The sequence below is a fragment of the Centropristis striata genome, chromosome 5 (genome assembly GCF_030273125.1).
Source record: "Centropristis striata isolate RG_2023a ecotype Rhode Island chromosome 5, C.striata_1.0, whole genome shotgun sequence".
Classification (NCBI taxonomy): domain Eukaryota; kingdom Metazoa; phylum Chordata; class Actinopteri; order Perciformes; family Serranidae; genus Centropristis; species Centropristis striata.
This window is the reverse complement of record NC_081521.1, coordinates 11,057,678-11,080,196: the sequence shown is the minus strand read 5'-3', so window position 1 is coordinate 11,080,196 and position 22,519 is coordinate 11,057,678. Positions and strand designations below refer to the sequence as shown.

Here is a 22,519-nt window from a genome sequence, read left to right as displayed (position 1 = left end):
CTGAAGTGTCTGGACTACAGGGTTATGCAACTCTTATATGAAACAAGGTCCAGTCAACTGCAAAAACAACCACTGAACCATAAGCAGACAGTTATTATAGCATCTAGGTTCATCTTTGTAAGGCCCTCCCCCACTCCCTCCATCCATCCATGGGTCTCCCCTCAACCCCCCCCTCCTCCACCTCTGTCTGGGGCTGTGGCCTCGGGAAACACACACATCCATGCACAATTACACCCAGGAGGAGGGGTCCAATGAAATCCTGTCTCATATGTATATGTCTAGCTGTGCATCCATGAATGTCGACATCCTCCTTTCTGTGTGTGTGTGTGCATGTCAGGAAGAGAGTTTTGACTGAGTATGTAATCAGCGGAGAGCATGTGGCTAAGTCTTCCCTCGGGAAAACAAAACCCAGCAGCTAAGACAAACGTATTAGAACATCTGCCATTTGCCCGCATTAGGTAAATACAAAAAAACACAAACAAAAAACTGATTGAATATGTTCTGCAACATGAACAAGAACTTAATACAACCCAGATTCTTAAACAGTTGGGACGCTATGTAAAACGTAAATAAAACAGTGATGATTTGCTGATCCTATTTCACATACCGTATTTCCTCAAATAGTAGCCGGGGCTTCTATTAATAAAAAAAAAGAAAATCAGAGCAGCTCTGACCGGCACTTTTTAGAGTGTTTAACACAGTGCATTGTAGCCAGTTACCCGGATGTCGGACATATTGGAAGTACTCGGATGTAAACAAACAATGAACAGCACGCTGAATGTTCATTTTAAGCAGGATTTAAAATGTCTAAACTACTAAAAAGCCCAGAAGAACGTGTGTAAACGGCTCGACTTTACAGAGAATGACTAGGACAGCAGGAGAATCAACCATATTTACCTACAGTACTAACTCGTGTGGCCAATACAGGTGTTATGTGGAAATCTGTAACCCCGACAAATGATGTTTCCGCGGTTGGAGTTAGGATTTCAGTTTAAGGTTAGGCCTTGTAGAGAGAACTGTTTGGGGTTAAGGTAAACTTGGGCTCATGTTAACAACTTAAAGGAGGACTGGTTGGGGTCAGGGGTCAGCTTGGTGCAGGTTAAGGTAAGGGGGACACATATCGACGGGGGAACAGACTTTGACATAACACCGGTAAGACACCCGGCTTATAAAAGAGGCCGGCTTTTATTTACTAAAAATTGTTTTTACACTCGGTTACTAAATGAGGCCGGTCATTAATAGGGGCCCGGCTTTAAATTGAGGAAATACGGTATATTGAAGTGAAAAATTCTACCATGACCATTAATTTCATGTTTAAACTGATTACAGTAAATTGTAAATATTTGCTTATTTCATATTTCATGCCTGCAACACATTCGCAAATAGTTAGGACGGGACATGTTTTCCACTGTGTTATACTGACTTTTTGAAAAAAAAGTTTTGAAAGTGAAATTCTTTCCCATTCTGGCTTGATATACGACTCCAGTTGCTGGAGAACAGCCTGGGGCCTCTGTCGTCATTTTTTGCGTGTTATAAAGTGCAAAACAATGAAAATCAAGTCTGGAGTGCAGGCATTGTCTTGCTGAAATGAGCAGGGACATCCGTGGAAAAGCTGTGGCTGGATGGCATCCATCCATTTTCCTCCGCTTATCTGGGGCCGGGTCGCGGGGGCTGCAGGTTAAGCAGGGCATTCCAGAAGTCCCTTTCCCCAGCCACAACATGTCTGTGCCGTTCAGCATCAATGGTGCCTTCACAGATGTGAGAGTTCCACATGATGCCGCAGGTACCAACACACCACCATACCGTCACAGATGATGGCTTTTCAACTTTGCACAGGTAAAAATCTGGATAGTCCCAACTTTCTTTTATAGCCCCTGTCCCAACTTTTTATGAACTGTGTTGCTGGCATCAAATTCAGCATTTACAAGAATCCATGAAGTTGATAAGGTAAAAAATTTAATATATTGTTGTACAGTTTTAATTAAATTTATGTCAAAAATTATTTGCGAATGACCTTTTTGTAATGGGGGTTATACAATACAATAAAGTGTTCACTCTGCTCCTTTGTATTTTAAGTTTAAAAAATTGAGATGGTTATCAAGTTGAAGTGGAATCTTGCAAAGTGAGTGGAAAAGTGCTTGATAGACAGCCAGAGCACCTTTCATTCAACACGGTATTATGCAATCCATTGGCACAACTCAGTAGATACAACTTTATGAATTTAAACTCTCTCTTCCAAATCTTCAGGCAAATTTAGGTCTTGTTTCAGGTCCAAAAGGTGTTGGGTGATTATTTTTCTCCCCGTCCGGGATAACAAGCATGCAGGATTACAACTCCTCACATTCACAATGTCGGTAGAGATTGTTGCGTAGCTGAAACCTCTAGAGGGTGAAAAACTTGGATCCAGCAAAGAATTTCTGCTGAATAAGTAAAATGTGATGATACTCCACAAACTCATCTGTACATCTTTTAGGAGATGAGTGTGTATGTCTGTGTGTGTGTGTGTGTGTGTGTGTGTGTGTGTGTGTGTGTGTGTGTGTGTGTGTGTGGATCAGTGGCTTGAGGCGTCTCTTCTTGCCTCACACAGCTGGAGCTTGTCTGTTGGGAAACACATACACCTCGAGACATATGTGCACGTATAAACTAATGTACACACTAATGCAATTACATGCCAACAGCATACAAAAAGATACAGAGCTGCATACCTGAAAAGACACACAGACACACATCTATGCTGCAATGGTAGAGCCTGAAGGCAAACAAAAAATGCAGGGAGCGAGATAATACCCCCCCTTCAACGTGGTGATGAACACATTCCAGAGAAACGCAGGCGTGGACGCAATCACATACTGCTGTCCTCAATCTGGTAGAACACACACACACACACACACACACACACACACACACACACACACACACACACACACACACACACACACACACACACACACACACACACACACACACACACACACACACACACACACACACACACACACACACACACACACACACACACACACACACACACACACACACACACACACACACACACACACACACACACACACACACACACACACACACACACACACACACACACACACACACACACACACACACACACACACACACACACACACACACACACACACACACACACACACAGGTGGGAGGGAGAGTGGTCACTGTGGAGTCACCTCAAAGACTAGGCCTCACTGTTGGCTTGGATACAGGAGTGCTTTACTCACACACACCGTTGGTCACACTCACATGTACAAACACACACACACTGTACTTTTTCTCTGACTGTTAACCCTTTATAAAGCCTGATTACCTCTCTGCTGACAGAGAGAGTGAGTTTCTGTTTGTTTTAGCCAACGGTCTGATGTGAAATGCCCTCATTCCTTCCTCTCGCACACATTGAGGCTTAAAGAGGCTGTACACGGGATATACACGAGCCATATCCACTGGCTGCACATGGCAGTGGCTGAGCCGGGGGCTATGCTAATGGTGCTAACGCCACAGCCAACAGTCCTTAAAACAGCAACAGTGGGCACAGAGCCTACAGTGTATCCTAACGGGGAACCAACGGGTGGACATTATGCTTCAGAGACAAACGCCGTCGGATGGGAAGTAGTTATCAGAAATAACCGGTGTATAAGAGCTATATAAGAGCTGTGTAGAGCCATGGTGAGTGGGACACACAGAGAGACTCACATGCACTAACATGCACGTGCATTCAGACCGGCTACCACAACAATTTGTTGTTGTTTGTTGTCAACAAAGAACAGAAAAGTTTGGATTAAAAAGACACACAGAGGAAGAGTGACTTCATTCTCCAGTCAGGACACCAATACTCCATTATATCTACTGTTCTGAATGTTGTGTAGAACCCTTTTAAAAACTAAAGCAGCTTCATGTATCCTAGACAGAAAAGAGACAGATGAGCTCACTAAAGTTTGTCAGATCTTTGACCCTTATCAGCCCAGTGTGAGATAAACCAAAGCACCTCTGCCGTGATAACACTCAGAAACACTTTCAGCTGCTGCTAGAAAAGAAACGTCAACATTCAACTTGTTAGAGGTCCAGAACATCCTCTCTGCCAGCCTGCTACGCAGCTTCTCACCCTGTTACAGCTGGGAGGACTGAGGGAATGAAAATAGTCCTGGAGCAGAGCTGCCAAATGTTATAATCAAAACCAGTATTTTTAGATTTGGCATTCCATCTCAAGGACAAGGAAGCACAGGCAGGGACACAGAAAGACACAGTAGCATTTCAGTTGTTCTCTATGGTTTTCCAGACTATCACTATAAGGATTATTCTGATCCTCTAGCTAACGTCCCATGCTTCGGGTATTTTTAGCAGCAACTGATTGAATGCATTTAAGTAAAGAGGCCATAAATAAAAACAGCTCACTAAAGAAATATTGACAAAAGATCTTTAAGTCCAAACATCACTCTCTGGTGTAATGTTTGCTGTCGATACCTGCAGAGCAACAAGCCCCCCTTCCTTTAAAGTACACAGCCCCACTGTATACACACTGCAGGCACTCTGATCAGGACACAAGATAAAGTTAACTTACATGGTGTATACGAGTTGAAAAGTAAGCTCTTTAACCAGGAAAAGCAGAAAACTCCAACTTCAAAGCACAAGAGTGGCAAGTTAAAGTGACAGACGCAGGTAGGAGCTCCGAGTCTGCACGGCTGCTTTCAACAGGCACCAGTGCCAATCTGCCGGTAAGCGTGTAGTGTGTTCCCTTGTGAGCCAAATGAACACTAACCTGAGAGTCTTTCTGCTCTTTAGGCTCATATGCTCCTTCTCCTCCCACTGCTGAGGAAGACTCCGCCCCCTCTGTCGAGGAGCAGGAAGAGAGTTAGGAAAGCAGGAAGCAAGAGCTTTTCCTAGCAGTCACATGATTTTCCCGGCACTTTCTCATTACCCTGGCTCTCTTGAAGTGAAATTTCCACAGTGCAGGGGAACTGTGATTCATATTTGTAATGATGGTGACAGGAAAAGCAGGTAAAGTGCCACCAGCAATCATAATCAGAAAACAAAGAACCAAGTGTGTGAACAGTGCTTTGTAGGCTGTTATTGGTCTCTACAATCCAGACTTTTCTGTGATTTTAGGGCCATGGTAGGGCTGGGCGATATATCGATATACAAAAAATATATCACATATATCAATATAGTTTAATTTTTTTTCTTTCTGCCCTTACTAGGGTTTGTCATATTTAGGTTTCTTTTCTCATATAAATATATTTATTTCAGAAAAAGATTGGCCAACTTTATTTCATAGGCTATTTTTATATTATTTTTATAAATAAAAAAATGTTAATAACCAAACACAGTGCTGGAACAGAAAAAGTAATTAACACCTGCCGATTTTCTTCCCTGTTTTTTCCCTGCACAGCCTTGGGTTGTAATTAGGGCTGGGCGATATATCGATATATTTTAAAATGTGATATGGAATTAGACCATATATATCGATATAGTTCAATTTTTTTCTTTTTTTATATGTAAATGCTGCCCTTACTAGGGTTTGTCAATTTTTTTATTTAAATGTGCACTTTATGGAGCTTTGATTTGGAAAAAAGGTACTCCTGTTGTTATACAGTATTTATGTTCACTTAAATAAACAGTTTCAATAAAACTACTTGTGACATGTCATATTTGACTTCGACTGAACATTTGCTCTGACTTTGCAATCAAAATATTGGGATATATATCGTATATCGATATTCAGCTTAAATATATCGGGATATGACTTTTGGTCCATATCGCCCAGCCCTACTTCTCATGAGATCTTTCCTGCTTATTCCGAACAAACTGCTGCCATTTCTGCAGCTGCTGCTGAAAATATAAAATGCATCCTTCCTATTTATAAGAGCACATCTCCAGAGAAAAAGCCTGAGCAGCAGGTGTAGTATAACAGACTAGTCTAAAGGACATAACCAGAGCTGCAGTGATTTGTCTATTAATCAATGAGTCAGTTGACCCACAAAGATTGCAGTCATATCTTTTCAGAAATGTGACTTGGGGGCTTATTCACACATGAGAAAATTTAAAATTGCCATTCCATTTACATAATTAAGTCATGTTGGAAAAGGGCCATATAATTTAAAAACACGGTCTTTGCACAGTTTAAATTAGAATTGCAATTATTTTGACTGATATTACAATATGCCATATGATTCAGAATATTGAAGGGAATTATTATTTTTGCATCATTGTTGTCATTTTCATTTGGATAGGTTCTTTAATGGGTAAAATTAAAGGACTTTTCAAGCACTTTTAAGGTACCCAAATCAAAAACCAGACTCTCAAAGTCTTTATCACATCCAAATTATTATTATAAATATTATTTTGCTATAATTGCAAAACCCCTCAAATGGTCAGTGTCATGAGAGGAACAAAAAATGCTCAATTTTTCATTTTGGTTAACATCATTAAGTCTAGCTTGAGACACAAGGAGACAACAAACAATTATTTCATTTTAAACAGTGAAAGACCTTTGCTTTGCATCAGTGATTGTGTAGATGAAAATCAAGCACTTTTTAAACAAAAGGAATCAGATTTAGATATTGCACTCTCTCATATTGCAATTCGGATAAAATTCCAGTTAACTGTTAAGCCTTATTTTAACTCAGTTTGATATAACTTCACATAGACAAAAACATCTCCACCAGAATTAGAAACATGCCTCTACTACATCCCAGCATCCAATTATATCACTGATGTTTGGAAAAACATGGAGAGATCAGTTTCCTTTCAAATAGATTCTTCTGAGATAATAAACAATGTCTTCTAGTAAGTGAGAAAGTCAGGGAAGGGAAGTGGGATAACAGGCAGCTGGTGAATGAAAGAAAAGAATATGATTATGAAGGAGGTGTGGTCGAGGATATCCTATCATTAAAGCCTGCAAAACAGTGGTTCAGCACAAACTTTAAGTACTGTAATGTCTCAAGAGAATTCTTGTGACTTTGTATATAAAGGTGTGTTTAATTAATAAAAAAAAAACAATGAGTGAATGCCCTTGTATCCATTCCCATGAGTATTTTTTCTTCACTTCCTGCACACCGTGGCTGCTGAGCTGCCCCTTATAGTCCAAACACACACAGCCGTGCTTATTTAAAGGAGTCAGCAGGGCGGGGTGCACCAGACCAACCTCTCTGTGGTACACACACACACACACACTAAAATACATGTATACAAACTGACACACACATTCAGGCACTCACACCCACAGTCTTAAGTCAAACACACACATGCAGTGGTCAGTAGTTCTCCGGAGGCAGCAGCAGCAGGGAGCGGACTTCCACTCAGACTCCTCGCTGTAGAGGAAAAGCAATCGGCAGCTCTGAAGTCAAAAACACACAGTGGGAGTCGCAGGGAAAGGACAATAAACATTTCAGCTGCACACACATTTCGACACATTCTCTACCTCTGTTAACACCATCAATCACTCTTTTCCCGTCCTTCCTACCGTCCCTACCATCCCTGCTTCACAAGACCGGGCCTGGCTGATAATCACCTATTTATCATCTCAAAACATCTACTTGTGTCCTCCTAGATTGATCCATTTTATCTTGACTTTTCTGCTTTGCCTCCGGTCTGTCTTTGAAATTTACTTTTTCTACCTTTTTGCCTCTTTTACACAGAGATTCGATAATGTACAACTATATATATATATATATATATATATATATATATATATATATATATATATAAATAAAAGAGATAGATAAGATAAGATAAGATAAATTAGATAGATAGATAGATTTCTGGTCATTTTATTTAATGTTTTGGTGAAAAAAAATATTTTGGGAAAAGTTTAAAGTGAAATTGTAGAGAGAAAAAAATATGGGCCTCGCTTACAATTTGAAAATGTAAAATATCTGTTCACTCCAGCTTCACTGCCACATGCGAGGATCAGAACGTAATGCAATGTCCCGATGACATACATATTATTGTAACACAGTTCGGCCTATGACTTGAAAAAGTGATGGAATCTAGAGCCTTATGCTTATTTGCATTCTTGCTGGGAGCTATATATAAGAAGATTGATACCACTAATATCTGTACCATTTATATGAACCTGCAGTAGGCTAACATAGGTTAGCTCACTAAGTAGTAGAGCCTGACAGATATATTCGTTGACTGACATCATCAGCCGATCAAAGGCATATCAGTATCGGTGTATATACTGTCCACTAGGGTTGTCAAAAGTATCAATACTCAAAAGGTATCGATACTAAAACGTTTTATCCGGATACAAGACTCATTTTCAAAAGTATCGAGTATCTGAAGCTTGCTATCATAGTTGCAGTTTCTTTTTGCACAACTGTTTTTTATTATAAATATTTAACCTGTGGTTCTGTTCATTTTTACATGTTGCATTTTTCTTGTTAATAAATATATTTCTGTTACATTTTGGGGTCTTTGTTTTTATCCTGGTGGTATCGAAAATGGTATCGAATATTTTCCTGAGTATCGGTATCGAGTTGAAAATTTTAGTATTGTGACAACCCTACTGTCCACACACACAGAGCCCATCAACCATCTGAAAACTCTCTTCAGTTGACTTACTGCTCTTCTGTCAGTCCTTCACACATCTGCAGAGAGCTACATGATCTCTGTGCCAGGGGGAGGTCTATTCAACATAATACTCTGAGCATCCCGGGCGGCCCTCTGGCACTAGTAAAGCACCTCCATGGGAACACACACCTCTGCTCTGAGACACAGAGGAGGCAGGTGGATTAAGAGTATTAGTGTGTGTGCGGTGCCTTCTCATTTGGCCAAATACTCTGTGATCCATGATGCACAGATGCACACACCCACACAATGATGAGTCTATAGTGACACCCCTGCTGGATGTTTACTAAACACACAACATTAGATCTGCTCACAATTCTCTTCTTGGATTCATCAGCTGGAAATGTCTTTTTATAGTGACCACTGGAGACCACGAGGGGTGTAAAGTTACTGCAGATCTAGCTCCTTTCTCTCATACCAAAATCAAAAGCTGTCACTCGGTGAACACACACACACACACACATTCCACGAATGCAGGGACACACCAGGCTTACATCTCACATTACTGCTCACATTACACAGTGGCATGCCCGAGCAGGCCCGCTCCCTGTCGCCCTACATCCTCAGTGGGTGAAGATACCAAACTGCATCAAACTGGAATGAGACTCCTGAGAAAATCACACTGAGCTGAGTGAGAACAGTCTGGAGACTGTGTGGAAAATGAACAAAATACTTAAACTACCGGTCAAAAGTTTGACCCAAAAAAACACCCCAATTTTTCCAGTTTTTTTATTGAAATTCAAGCAGTTCAAGTCAAATGAACAGCTTGAAAGGGTACAAAGGTTAGTGGTGAACTGCCAGAGGTAAATAAAAAAAGGTAAGCTTAACCAAAACTGAAAAATAATGTACATTTCAGAATTATACAAGTAGGCCTTTTTCAGGGAACAAGAAATGGGTTAACAACTTAACTCTATGGAGTCTTGGGCTATTTTGTCCATTTTTGAATTATTTTCATGTCTTTGTAAGTCATTTTGTGTCTTTTTTTGGTAATTGTGTCTTTGTCATTTTGTGTCTTTTTTTAGTCCTTTAGTCCAACATAAAATGTGATTTTGAATCTTTTTTTTCCTTTCAAAACACTATCATGCTCAATCAAGAATTTTAAATGTTGCAAATGTGCATTCATTTCAGAGTACACTGAGACATTAAACTGCATAATTTTCAATTAAATTCTGGAAAAGTTGGTGTGTTCTAAAACTTTTGACCAGTAGTGTATTTTTAAGGCAGATGATGAATCACTTTTTTGCCTGTGGTCCAAACACTTATTTGTTCAAATGTGCAGTTGGCCATGCAAATGGGATTTCTTCATGAATGATAATAGATGGCAGTTGAAATTCAAATTTTGAGAGGGACTTCTTATCAGGCCTATGTTGACTTTCACATAGTCAAACGTGCTGCAAACAGACAAGTCAAATATTTAGAGCTTGTTTAAACATTAAGAGTTCTTCGGGGCAACATGTGACTTGTTCCAAAGCCCTTGACCCCGTCTTATAGCAGACAAACAAACCATAATGCACCGCAGCAGAGAAAACTCTATTCATTGTAAACCAGGTTTATACAGGCTTCAAAGAGATCGATGACACGTGTCCCTCCATGCCCTCTAAATGAACTGGATACCCTCTTCAGTCCTCAGAGGGACATCTTACCCTGAACTGCCTCAACAGATGCTCCTAGCGCAGTGATGGACACAAACACAGATAAGATCTCAGTCTGCATCAGGGTGAAGTGATATGATTATAATGAGACAACTAAAATGTGTCAACCGTCACTATACATTTCAAACGGATGCAACTATTTCTTTAATGTCTCTGCTTGTACTAGTCAGCTGCAGGGAATGCTGTAAAAAGCACATTAGCACTGAAAAAAGATTTCATTCATAGCAGCCACTTCTATGCTGCCATAAAGTTTCCCACAGTGATTTAGTAATGCACTACCATAAAGTCTTGGGACTCACTAGAGACAGTTATTTTTAATGGTCTATACATTGAAGCAACAGAGGCCCAATCGTGAGTTTTAATCTTCCGTATGAGTCATTTCCCAAAAAACTAAACTAAAATCAACAATTCTCATAATCATTGTTTTGAAGCAGAGAAGTGGGGTAGGCAGCTTGGAGGATGGAGAGATGGGGGTTGGGTTTAGACTGACTGACGGGTGACACTCTTGCTGTCCGCAAAATAACTTTATATCATGAGAAGTGCAAATATACTTTCAGTAGCCTGAAATGTGACGTTAGCGCGGCAAATTAGACTAAATTGGGCCGACACAGTCTAGGTCAGCGGTTCCCAAACTTTTTTTAGCCGCGCACCCCCTTCTATGTCCCAACCGGGTTGACGCACCCCCAATCCCCCACACCTTCAAAAAAACAAAATACTATAAGCTGTTTTATAGCCATATTAAAGGCGGCATGTTTGATCATGCTCAAATGACTAGAACACACATATAATAAAATAATCACGATCACAACAATGAGCTCTCACATTTGAATTAATCTGAAACACAGTTTCAATATAATGCAACAAAGTTATGCGCAAGCTTCCACTTTTAAGAGCAAAGAGGATGATGACAGGCTCAGGATCAGAGGCAGAAAGCACATAAGTTGGGAAATGTTATAATATTTTGAGCTGCATTGAACAAATATTGCAGCAAGTTTAAATGAGCGTGGAGCTAAATAACCCGTCATCATAACGCAGGCTGGAAAAATGGAAGAAGATAACTTCTTCTACGCTTCATTTTAAGATGAAGTGCATTTTGAATAGCCTGCATTTAATAATTAATCAACATTACAGTTTTTGACTTTACATTTTAAAAAGGAAATGTTTATTTACACGTATTTATTGTGTGTGTGTGTGTGGGGGGGGAATGTAATTGTGTAATTATTAGACCGCCATTACATTTTTCATCTCGCGCACCCCCTAGTGGTAGCCCGTGCACCCCTGGGGGTCCACGCACCACACTTTGGGAATCCCTGGTCTAGGTTAATAAATGGGAAACCCTGGCGTGCGTGCGTGCATGTGTGTGTGTGTGTGTGTGTGTGTGTGTGTGTGTGTGTGCGTGCGGAACTCCGCCGCGCGAAATACAGAGAGCAGACGAAACCATGTAGAGACAGACATGACATGCCGTTGTGTAAATAAGATAAATAACATAAGGTTATTTATTTAGTTAAATTAAAGGACATGCTAAAGACCTGTTCTACAGGAAAGGTAACCTTGAATGACTTCGGTTATGATCTGGCGCTATGTATAGAAAATAAAATGAACTTGATCTTCAAGGGGGGCGGGGCAGGGAAACACTGGCGACTACATAATGTCTAAAAATGATGGAACATGTCTGTCACCATTTCCTAAAGCCCAAGAAGACATTTACAAGTTGTTTACTTTCACTCCTTTTCAACCAATGTGAACCTACAGTTGGTTCAACTTGCAAACCATATCAGAACTGGTTTGTTTTTCCACAGACTCGAGCCACGTCATTACATCACTTTATAAGTCTGTATACGTCTCCGCTCTCAGCAAGTATTATTACAACAATGGCGGACTTAGGGAGGACTGGGCGATATATTGATATAAAAGATATATCGATATATTTTCAAATGTGATATGGAATTAGACCATATCGCATCTATCGATAAAGTTCAAATTTGCACTGTGATCCTTGTTCCAGGCAAGCTGAGGCTCTTATTTATGATATTTTTAATTCAAATGTGCACTTTATAGAGCTTTGATTTTTTTTTTTTTTTTTTTTTTTTAAAGTACTCCTGTTGTTAAACAGAATTTATGTTCACTTAAATAAACTGTTTCAGTAAAACTACTTGTGACATGTCTTATTTGGCTTTGACTTTGACTGAACATTTGCTCTCACTTTGGGTTAAAAAATATCAGAATACATTGCATATATCGATATTCTGCCTAAATATATCGGGATATGACTTTTGGTCCATATCGCCCAGCCCTAGTTGAAGCTACATGATGTTTTTAATGTAGTAACTAAAGCAGGTTTCTTTTGTTTGTGGATGTTCACTCTGTAAAGTTTCAGTTGAAGAAAGCATCAATCAGTTAAATCAGCAAAAAGAAAATAATGTAACACAACAGTTAACAGTATAACCACATCTTAAGCATTTCCTCTCAGTACATTTGGAGTGCAAAACCCTCACGTGCAACTCTGCAGCCAGATGCAGCTCCATAAATACAGCATTGTAAAAGTGATCCCAACGTGACACAACAGCAGGGATCTCTAACACACAAACACGTTTAAAGCTGTTTGTTTGAGCTCTGTGGTTAGTAGGTCAGTGGGCCTTGTATGGAGGGGGGGGCGGGGTAAATAATGGTTAACAGGAAGCATGTTGCTAAATAGCAGGCTGAAAACAGCCAGAGGCGCTGACAACAGGCAAAGGGCAGAGTCTCTGTCACGTGCAGTGAAGAAACATGGCCTTCTGGGGATAGATTAAAAAAAGAAAGAAGGGCTTGATGAAAGAAAGGCTGGCATCCAGACCACTGTCGTTTGTCTTGGAAGGGTGTGGCAGATGTTGGACATGGGAGATCCTCCAAAAATAAACTAGCAAACACACCCGCGCGCATTCACACACAGGTGCTAATGCTCTTTCCAACTCACACATTCTGGGTGTGTAGGGATTGGTGAAGACAAACTGATGAGCATACACTTTGTGACATGTCAAAGACACACACAAACCCATCAAACCAGATATTGAATGTGCAGTCATGGTTGATTCAGTCCTAACTGTCTGGTTCCCAGCCTCAGACCCAATTATGATTAATCACTCAATCTGTGTGTGGGCTGTTGGCATATAAATAGTAACAGTAAGACAAACACCACTCATGCTGCTTTACCTGACAAACACTGACGACAAAGTAGAACAATTGGAGTAGATCAGCTGATTCTTCAGTCAGCCTTTAAAAAAATGTTTTCTTCACGTGAAGGCCAGTTTAGCTGTCACATACAATGTAAACATAATGATGAATGAAGGGTTTTTGCAGGACACCAACATCATGCATGCTCTTCCTCTCTATGTTACCTCTCATCAGCTGACAGTTTGTCCCCCGGTCACAACTTCACTCAGTCACACAAGACGAGCTGTTTGCATGTGAGGGATCTGCATGTGAGTCCTGAGCTGCTGACCTCCAGAGTCCAGTATAAACAGAGACACAGCTCACCAGAACAAGGAGTCACGCTGACCTCATTCCTCAGGGGGGAGACTCGCCCAAACCGGGAGCACCCAAGGGCCAATGACTGAAGGGAACTCCAGCCACATGACTGCTACTGTCTAGGATATTTAGGCCAGAGAGGGCTTAACCTGACTGTGAAGCTAGCAAGAATGCAAACTGCACTCTGGAGCGTCACATCTTGATGACATCAAGTGGGAAAGTCAAACGATCATTATAGATATAATACCAGTTTTTAATTATTATTATATAGATCCATTATTACAGATTAAATGGTATAAAATAGTAAAAACTAGACGGGAATTCAGAGAGCACAGATCTCCACTAAGGGCATGTCTTATCTAGCCATGATAATTAATGTAAAAATAAAAAAAAGTTATTTGCATAGCCTCCCAATCATTTGGATCCACTCCAAAATTGTATGCATCTTCCTTGGCCCATGCTGTACCCCTCCACCAAGTTTCCTTAAAAGTTTTTCTATAGCCCTTCTGACAAACAAACCAATTAGTTCCAACTCAACCAGCTACAATAGTGAAATAATAACTAATGCATCTGTAATAATTATCCAATAATAAGATATAGGCCTAACACACTGACTGCCTGATGATAACTTTTATTAGCGATATATTAAAACAATATATAATGCAGAAAACAATGCTGGGAGAAATTTGGAAATAATGTTAGTAATTCATTTTATTTTTATTTATTTTTTAAATCATTAGCAATTGACTGATACTGAACATACAGTACGAAAGTTTCTATTTATTTTATTTATATTATTTTCATTTAGATTTGACAATGTAATACATTGTATACATAGAGTATAATATTGTATAATGTATAATAATGCTAAGGAACATGCAGTGTGAAAACCCCTACAGAGGTAACTAATGAGTATTGGATATAGCAGAATATATGCTAGTTATTAATGCTATCAAAAATTTGGGTTTAATTTTGCTACATTTTGCTGCCAATACTTGTGTACTTCTGCTAAAAAAAAAAAATTGTGAATGTAGGACTTTTACCTGTAATTTATTATCTTTATAGTATGGTAGGGTTACTTTTACTTTACTATAAATATCTACATCTTTTACCAACATTAATGAGCATATACATTACCGGTCAAAAGTTTTAGAACACCTCAATTTTTCCAGTTTTTTATTGAAATTCAAGCAGTTCAAGTCAAATGAACAGCTTGAAAGGGTACAAAGGTAAGTGGTGAACTGCCAGAGGTAAATAAAAAAAGGTAAGCTTAACCAAAACTGAAAAATAATGTACATTTCAGAATTATACAAGTAGGCCTTTTTCAGGGAACAAGAAATGGGTTAATAACTTAACTCTATGGAGTCTTGGGCTATTTTGTCCATTTTTGAATTCTTTTCATGTCTTTGTAAGTCATTTTGTGTCTTTTTTTGGTAATTTTGTGTCTTTTTTTAGTCATTTTGTGTCTTTTGGTGTCTTTTTGGTCATTTTGTGTCTTTTTTTGGTCATTTTGTGTCTTTTTTTAGTCCTTTAGTCCAACATAAAATGTGATTTTGAATCTTTTTTTTACTTTCAAAACACTATCATGCTCAATCAAGAATTTTAAATGTTGCAAATGTGCATTAATTTCAGAGTACACTGAGACAATAAATTGCATAATTTTCAATTAAATTCTGGAAAAGTTGGTGTGTTCTAAAACTTTTGACCAGTAGTGTACATGCATTCAATTGTGCATCTGATATATGAATCAATACATCAAGTATTTATAAAGAATCTGTTTCATCAACATTAAATGTGTGCTTTGAACAGCACTAATGATTGTAGCTAGGTGTGCCTGTGTGTATGTGTGTGTGTATACTGTGGCCAACTGGAACAGATTACTTGGCCTGGTGAGAAAGGTGATGGCAACATAAGATGACCTCATCATCTCATGGCAGTGTACATAATCCGCACACAAAGCTACGTCAGTGCAGCAAGAATGGCCAAATACAGGTAGCACCACAGGATGGACAGCAGCCAGACAGAGACAGAGACAGACGGGACAGTAGAGAAAGAGAGAAAACACAGCGACAGAGAAGCAGGACTTGGCACAGTCAGCAAAACAACGCTTTGACAGCAGCCAGACAGCGAGTGTGAGAACTGAAGGCATGCAGCTTCTGAGTCACCAAAACACTTATTTCTGAAACAAGGGCAGTGTGGGATCGGACTGTGGCACCTACTAACCAAAATCCAAACAAAGTCGTCCTGGGAAAGCTACCAAAATAGCACTTATTGTAGTCCCTTCGTGGATTTGTATAAAATCTAAGAATGACCAGTTTGCAAAGAAACAACAAAACCCATTTTCCTATGTTGTTGTGCAACAATGATGTTGGCTAGAATATTATAGGCCACAACTAGTGGAGCATAATCTAGCCTCAGCCACACTATTATTTGCTGCCTATTCATTGTGATGGATGGTATGTAGGTTTGGTAGGAAAAATATGATTTTTCTCCAGCTAATCACAGGCTTGGTGTCATATAGACTGGATGAGCTGAGAGAAAACAGAGAACATCACCAGCATTAGCAACGGTGGTTAGTTTCTCTATTATGCATGCCATCTTAGCAGGCTGATGTAACAGTCAAAATTAAATGTTCCAGCGTGTCGGTCTGTGTGGCAGCTATGTTAAGCACAAACTGTAATATTACAGCCACTGACATCTACCATAGTCCTTAATTAGAAAGGATTCCCTCTTTTTTTCCTCCCTGGCTGGCTAAATTCACACCGCTAGGACCAAAATACTGAAAAGTTAACAACAGGATGGGCAGACAGGGAAAAAAAAGAGACAGAAAACCTCATAAACCAAACCGCAAACTTGGTGACTTACTGGAGAATGAGTTGAATATCTATAAGCACACATCCTATAATGGGTTTATGTTTGCCAAGAAAAAGAATAATCTCTTGATTTATATTTTTTAACCCAAACATTTAATCCTCATTGGAGCCTCAGAATTTAACATGTGAACAACACTTTTCAGTGTAGGCCTGCAGTAACAATAATAAATTAATCTAGTTATATTCTTAATCAATTAGCGGTTATGTCTATATCATTAGAGCCCAAACGATATGTCGGACAGCGTCATTATCTGCTGATATTGGCCTATCACAGACGTATTGTATCTATCGGTATAAGTGTATATGTTGTCCAATATGTCCCAATATAAAAATTGTTAGCAGTAGAGTGTGTATGTGCTGCAGAAGGATGTGTTCTTCTGTGTCTTAGCGACCACTGTTTATTTACAACAAGCACCAGACACTCTGTGTACAGTTAGCACATGTACATACCACATGTACAGTTAGCATACCGGTTTGTTTACAATAAGCGGCAAGTTGTGCAGTTTGTGACGGCTACTGCAGTGAACAGTGATTCGATGGCTGTTGAACCAAGTGGGAGGTGTGTGTTAAACATCAAGCGCGATGTTAAATATTCCGCCTTGCCAGGATGTCCCGTTCATAGTGGTCCTGCTTCCAACAGTCCCACCAATTTTCTGCCTCTGTGACTACCTCTGGAGGCGGATTGGTGGGATCATTTGATCCCAGCATCCCGCTTCTGGTGCGTTCATAGTGCAGGAGAGACGTTGCAGAGCCGTAAATGTCCCGGCATGAAACAGCACGATGAGGGGGTGATTTGGAAATGATGGTCGTTCTTTTTTTGTTCATTCTTTATCTAAATAATCAGCAATGGACTGAGTAATGTCCCCTTCTAAATTAAGCATTTTTCAGACTCAGTAAGAACCTTGATTATCAAAAAGGTTGTTGATAGATAATCAACTTACTGTTTCAGCTTTACTTCTTCTGTGCGCAGCAAAAGACCTGAAAGACAGAGTCAACATGTCTCAAGATTGACAAATCGGTTGCAAACAGGAAAAATAGCATTAACCCTTTCTAAGAAAGCAGCACCTTTTTTTTTTTGATCACTACTCAATCATTTTCAAATAATTCAAGATGAAAAGACTACATTTTTCTGTCCATTCCACTTCAATTTCCTGTTTCACTGTTAAATTAAAAAGAAGTCCTGAATCATGAGTTTCAAATTATTCTGCCCACCGGCACTGCAAAAGCTGCTGATCAAGCTAATCTAAGCTCCTGAATTAGACAAAAGGCTCTGTTACCAGCGGAGCACAATCAGCCAACATCTTCCAAGTGCATTACATAAGCAGAAGCCCATCTCCTGTTTCGATACTACTAATGTAAAAGAACATCCCCTGGACAGGACACTAGTGGGTTGTGGTGGGCCTCTGTCTTCAGTTTAAACCCCCATAAGCTTCTTTCCAGACATCACCAACCCCTACTCTTCATCTATTGATGTTTCCCTGCTAAATGAAGGAAACAAAGTCTCTGTGGATTCTTCAAAAGACAAATGTGAATACCAGTAGGCAGAAGTTCTGCACCACTGCTATATGCACTCTGTCACGCACTGCTATTAACGTATGAAAAGTGGTATGCTTTTTCCATTCAGATATAAGAAATGGAGTCAGCCGACTGTTTTTCTTGTTTTTCCCAAGATGAACACTCGCTCACAGAGGGGCCCATAAAGAAGACTCCACGCTGGCCAGAATACATGACTTTTTTGACTGCAGGATGCACATTCCTGGCCTGGGAATGATTATGAATGGAAATTACAAGGTGGTGTGTTTGTTACCATTGCCCAAGGTGAAGAGCTTTAGCAAGTCTATTGTGGGAACAAGCCAGTTACAAGGCAACATACATAGTCTACTCTAGGCCTGTCACGTTAATTACTATATCGACTTATCGTTCAATATATATAAAAATGGACACAATAGTTTTTTTCTGGACTCAATATATTGTCGTTTACATGTGTGACTTTTTGTACTTTTTTGTGTCGTGTTTAACCCTTAATAGGGCACTCATTGAAATACTTGCAAATTCCAAATTTCAACCCTAGAGAATATTGGAGGATATTACATACAGTCAGAATGTGTAAAAAAAAACATACTGACCCGGGGGAGGGGGGTAATATTTTGAGAAAAAAGTTCACGAGATTAAAGTGGAAAATCTACGAGAACATGTTTTGCAGATTTATGAGATTTAAAGTGGCGAATCTGCGAGAAAAAAAGTTGTTTTTTTCACTTTTTTCTCGTAAATCTGCGACTTTTTTCGCACAGATTTGCCACTTTAAAACTCTTAAATCTGTAACTTTTTTTCTTGTAGATTTGCCACTTTAATCTAGTATATTTGCAATTTTTTTCTCTTAATATTACAAATCCATGTGGTTCTACGACCTCACAGAGAGACATGGGGACCCCATTTAGATATCCAATGAAGTTACCAAATATAGTTCTTCACCCGATAAAGGGTTAAAGTGAAGCTGCAAATGTCTGACAGGCAGTATGAATTGCTGAAGAAAAAGCAGCCATTCCAGCTGTTTATGTTATTTTAATAATGAAATAATATAATACATAATGATTATCTCATTGCAATGTTTTGTCAACAGAGCCTGGAGTCCATTTTATTTGCGTTGGTTGTAGTTTATTTATTAGTTTTATTTATCTAGGATATTTTAATATGTTTAATATTCTCGAGATTAAAAAAATAATTGTTGTGGAAAAGGATGTACTTATTATGCTCTAATATTCTTATAAAACTAAAACAACATTGATACAACGATACTATCGTTTATCGTGATAGTTTCTGGGAAAATATAACCTCCTAAAAAATTTGTTATGGTGACAGGACTAGCCTACTCCTCTCATGGTATAGTTATATTTATGCAGCAGAATTTCATTAAGTCAAAGGAGATACTGTCAAGCGGAAAACTTCCATTAGGTGCTTCCATTAGGTGAGGCCACTATTTAACATGCAAAAACAGGGACAGCAAACTGCAAAACATGCACACCAAAAATAAAAACATTTTCAATATTCGTTGCATTAGTGATATTTAAATATTGCAGAGGGATCTGTGAATAAGCTGCACTACTAGTAATTTGAATACCAGGGATGGTGGTCACATTAACAGATAACTATTAGCTTATATATGATATCAATTCTTTGGACAATTATATGATATTTGCTGATATAACGAAGTCTGACACAATACAATTTCAATTCCATTCAGAGGCCTGCAGTCAATATGAGACAAAATCATGTACCCGTTTAACACAATCAGTTACATTTAGATCAACTCACAAAAAACAACTTAAAAATAATTTGAAACTCTTCATGTTTCAAAGTGCGTACCCTATTTGTAAGTCAATTTGGCACCCTACAAAACATAAATTTCAAGCAGTTTTAAGCACTTAACGTTCAACATCAAAGCACTTTTCAATCCTTGAAAACACCACATTAAACTTCAAATGTTTTCAAGGATTTCCAGCCCCTCTAGAAACCCTGTAGGTTAGGTTTCTGCAGCTGGAGCTGATCTTTGACCTCCCAGCAAAAAGGAGAAGTGAAAATAGAACTTCCCCCTGAGCCTGTGTAGTCATCTGCTTCGAAATAATAATTTGTAAAGTGACTCTGGACTCAACCTGCTGACTCATAGAGGACCACGAAACACAGGAAGAGACGTCTGGTCAGGCCTCAACTTCCTCTCCTAACCTTCTGAAGAACTTGGCTGCACATACATTATCAGCCAAACAGTGTGGGGCCTTGTATGACCTTTAAACCAGACTAGACTCATATCCTCTCGACCTCATGTGGACTTCCTCATTTTATGCAACAGCGCATAGAAAAGATGAGTTGCTCATGTGTTGCTCAAGCTCGTCTCTTAGATCAGTTTGAGCTTCTCATAATTGTATAATTCTGTGATCATTTGTTTCTGAATTACTTCTCCTGAGGGGCCCTTAGGAGCAAGAGATCAGCTAAAAAGAGACAAGACATTACTAAGACAAAGGAGGTTGAGTTGAGAAAACCATTTGAGCAATACTTGAGAAGAGGATAAACTGAGGAGATCTCAATTATGTCTTGGTTATTTTGAAGGAGAATGAATCGAGACACAATAGAGATCAGGGGCATATACAACTATGAGATCTCTTCAGTTTAAGTGTTGTTCGAATGGTTTTCTCAACTCAACCTCCTAATGTCTTGCCTCTTTTTAGCTTATCTGTTGCTCCTAGGGGTCCCTTAGAAGAAGTAATTCAGAAACAAATGATCACAGAATGATACGAATATGAGAACCGCAAACTGATCTCAAGAGACAAATTGAGCAACTCATATTTCCTATGGGAGGGATCATGTTTAGGCATTCCTCTGGGAATCGTAGCTAGCAGGCCTGTTTCTCAACCTCACCTGCCCAGTAAAATCATCTCAGAGGGATTGAGGTGGGCTCAGATAGATTACAGAGCAACTACAGGCTAAATTAAAATTACAAAAGTATTCGAGTCACTAACATACCATTATAAAAACAGCAGCCATGTAAATGGGCATTGCACATCAGACAAGCTTCCTTACTGTCCATTTTTAAAACTCATCTTAAAACCTTTTTTTTATTCCTTGGCTTTCAACCATGCATGAGACTCTGCTCTTGTTCTAGTGTTTTATGGTTTTCTTTTACTTATTGTTTTTCAAATTGTTTTTAAAAAGCAATGAAACTATTTATTTTATTGTTCCTGTTTTGTTTGTTTATGTACAGCACTTCGTTGCGGCTGTGGTTGTTTTTAAAGTGCTTTACAAATAAAGTTGAGTTGAAATGTATGTTGTAAATCTTTGAATAATGAAGCAAGCTAACGTTAGTATATTCTGCTACTGAAGGAAGGGAATATTTCCTTGAATGCCTCGTGTCAAAAGAAACTGGACTATGTTGGCTCCCTCGACTGTATTACAAAGAAATAAAGCCTAATGTAAGGAGCTGCAAAGGAACTTTAATGTTTTTCTTTAGATTAACAAGCGTTCATTGTGCTACTTTAACAACAGAAGTTACATTTATTGTGCCACATGACGACTTTGACTACGAAAAACAACAAAGTTTACTCACCTGTGGACTTGTACCTTCAGCTCTTTTTGGAAGACGTTGTATTTATTTACGTTTGTGGATACAAGGTATTTGTGGATACAAGTAAAAGTTTAAATATGTTTTATCAACGGTAGAATGACTGTCCACTTTCACAGAAACTTTCAATGTTCGCGCGGCAGATACCATGAAGAACTCCAACCACACTGTAACAAATAGCTGGCAGTGTAGGTACGTTTATGGAAGAGTAAAAGCTTAGAAATAATTAATAGATTTTCAATTCAAAGTTACAGTGGATTTGGTCATGGTAAAATACAAATTTTCTTTTTTAATTGTCGATTATTTTAAAAGACACATTTGGCGCACCCCTAAAATGATCCTCACATTGGTACGGTCGGGTTCACCCTCATTGGTCAGTCTGGGACATTTACCGTTTTGGAGGACGCTGCGTGCCCGGTACCATGGCAACCAGCTCTTCTCGCGAGAGTAAGAGAATGAAACATAATACAAAATTACATAATGACAAAGGCTTGAACGTTAAACTGGCTTTTTCTTTTGTCAGACGCTCTCCATATGCTCCAGAGGTGCAGCCCGCAGCGTTGTCACCATAGAGCAGGGATGGGCAACTGGAGGCCCGGGGGCCGCATACGGCCCGCACCCTCACTTGAAGTGGCCCTCAGTACAACTACAAGCATTTGGGCATGAAATCTTAAAAGTGCTGTGTGAAAAAGCACAAAATGACTTCTTGCAATTAATGTTGGTCTGCTGTTCTTGCACTGAAAAAAAATAAATCACAGTAAGTGGTTATTTTTTTATTTGCTTCA

General features: G+C 39.2%; 1 protein-coding gene across 3 annotated transcripts in view; it reads right to left on the bottom strand.

Annotated features, from left to right (window-relative positions):
- The window catches only part of wu:fa11c10 (protein FAM110A), a 33,920-nt gene extending 11,936 nt beyond the window's left edge, over positions 1–21,984 (bottom strand). The window contains exons 1-3 of one of the 3 annotated variants that reach the window (XM_059332684.1): positions 21,720–21,984; positions 17,566–17,602; positions 4,784–4,854 (exon numbers count right to left, since the gene is read on the bottom strand). The gene's annotated coding sequence lies outside the window, so the exon portion shown is untranslated. Of the gene's footprint in view, positions 1–4,585; positions 4,761–4,783; positions 4,855–17,565; positions 17,603–21,719 lie in introns of those variants that run through there. The other 2 variants (XM_059332682.1, XM_059332683.1) reach the window with 2 other exon arrangements.
- Between the last annotated feature and the right edge of the window lie 535 nt (positions 21,985–22,519).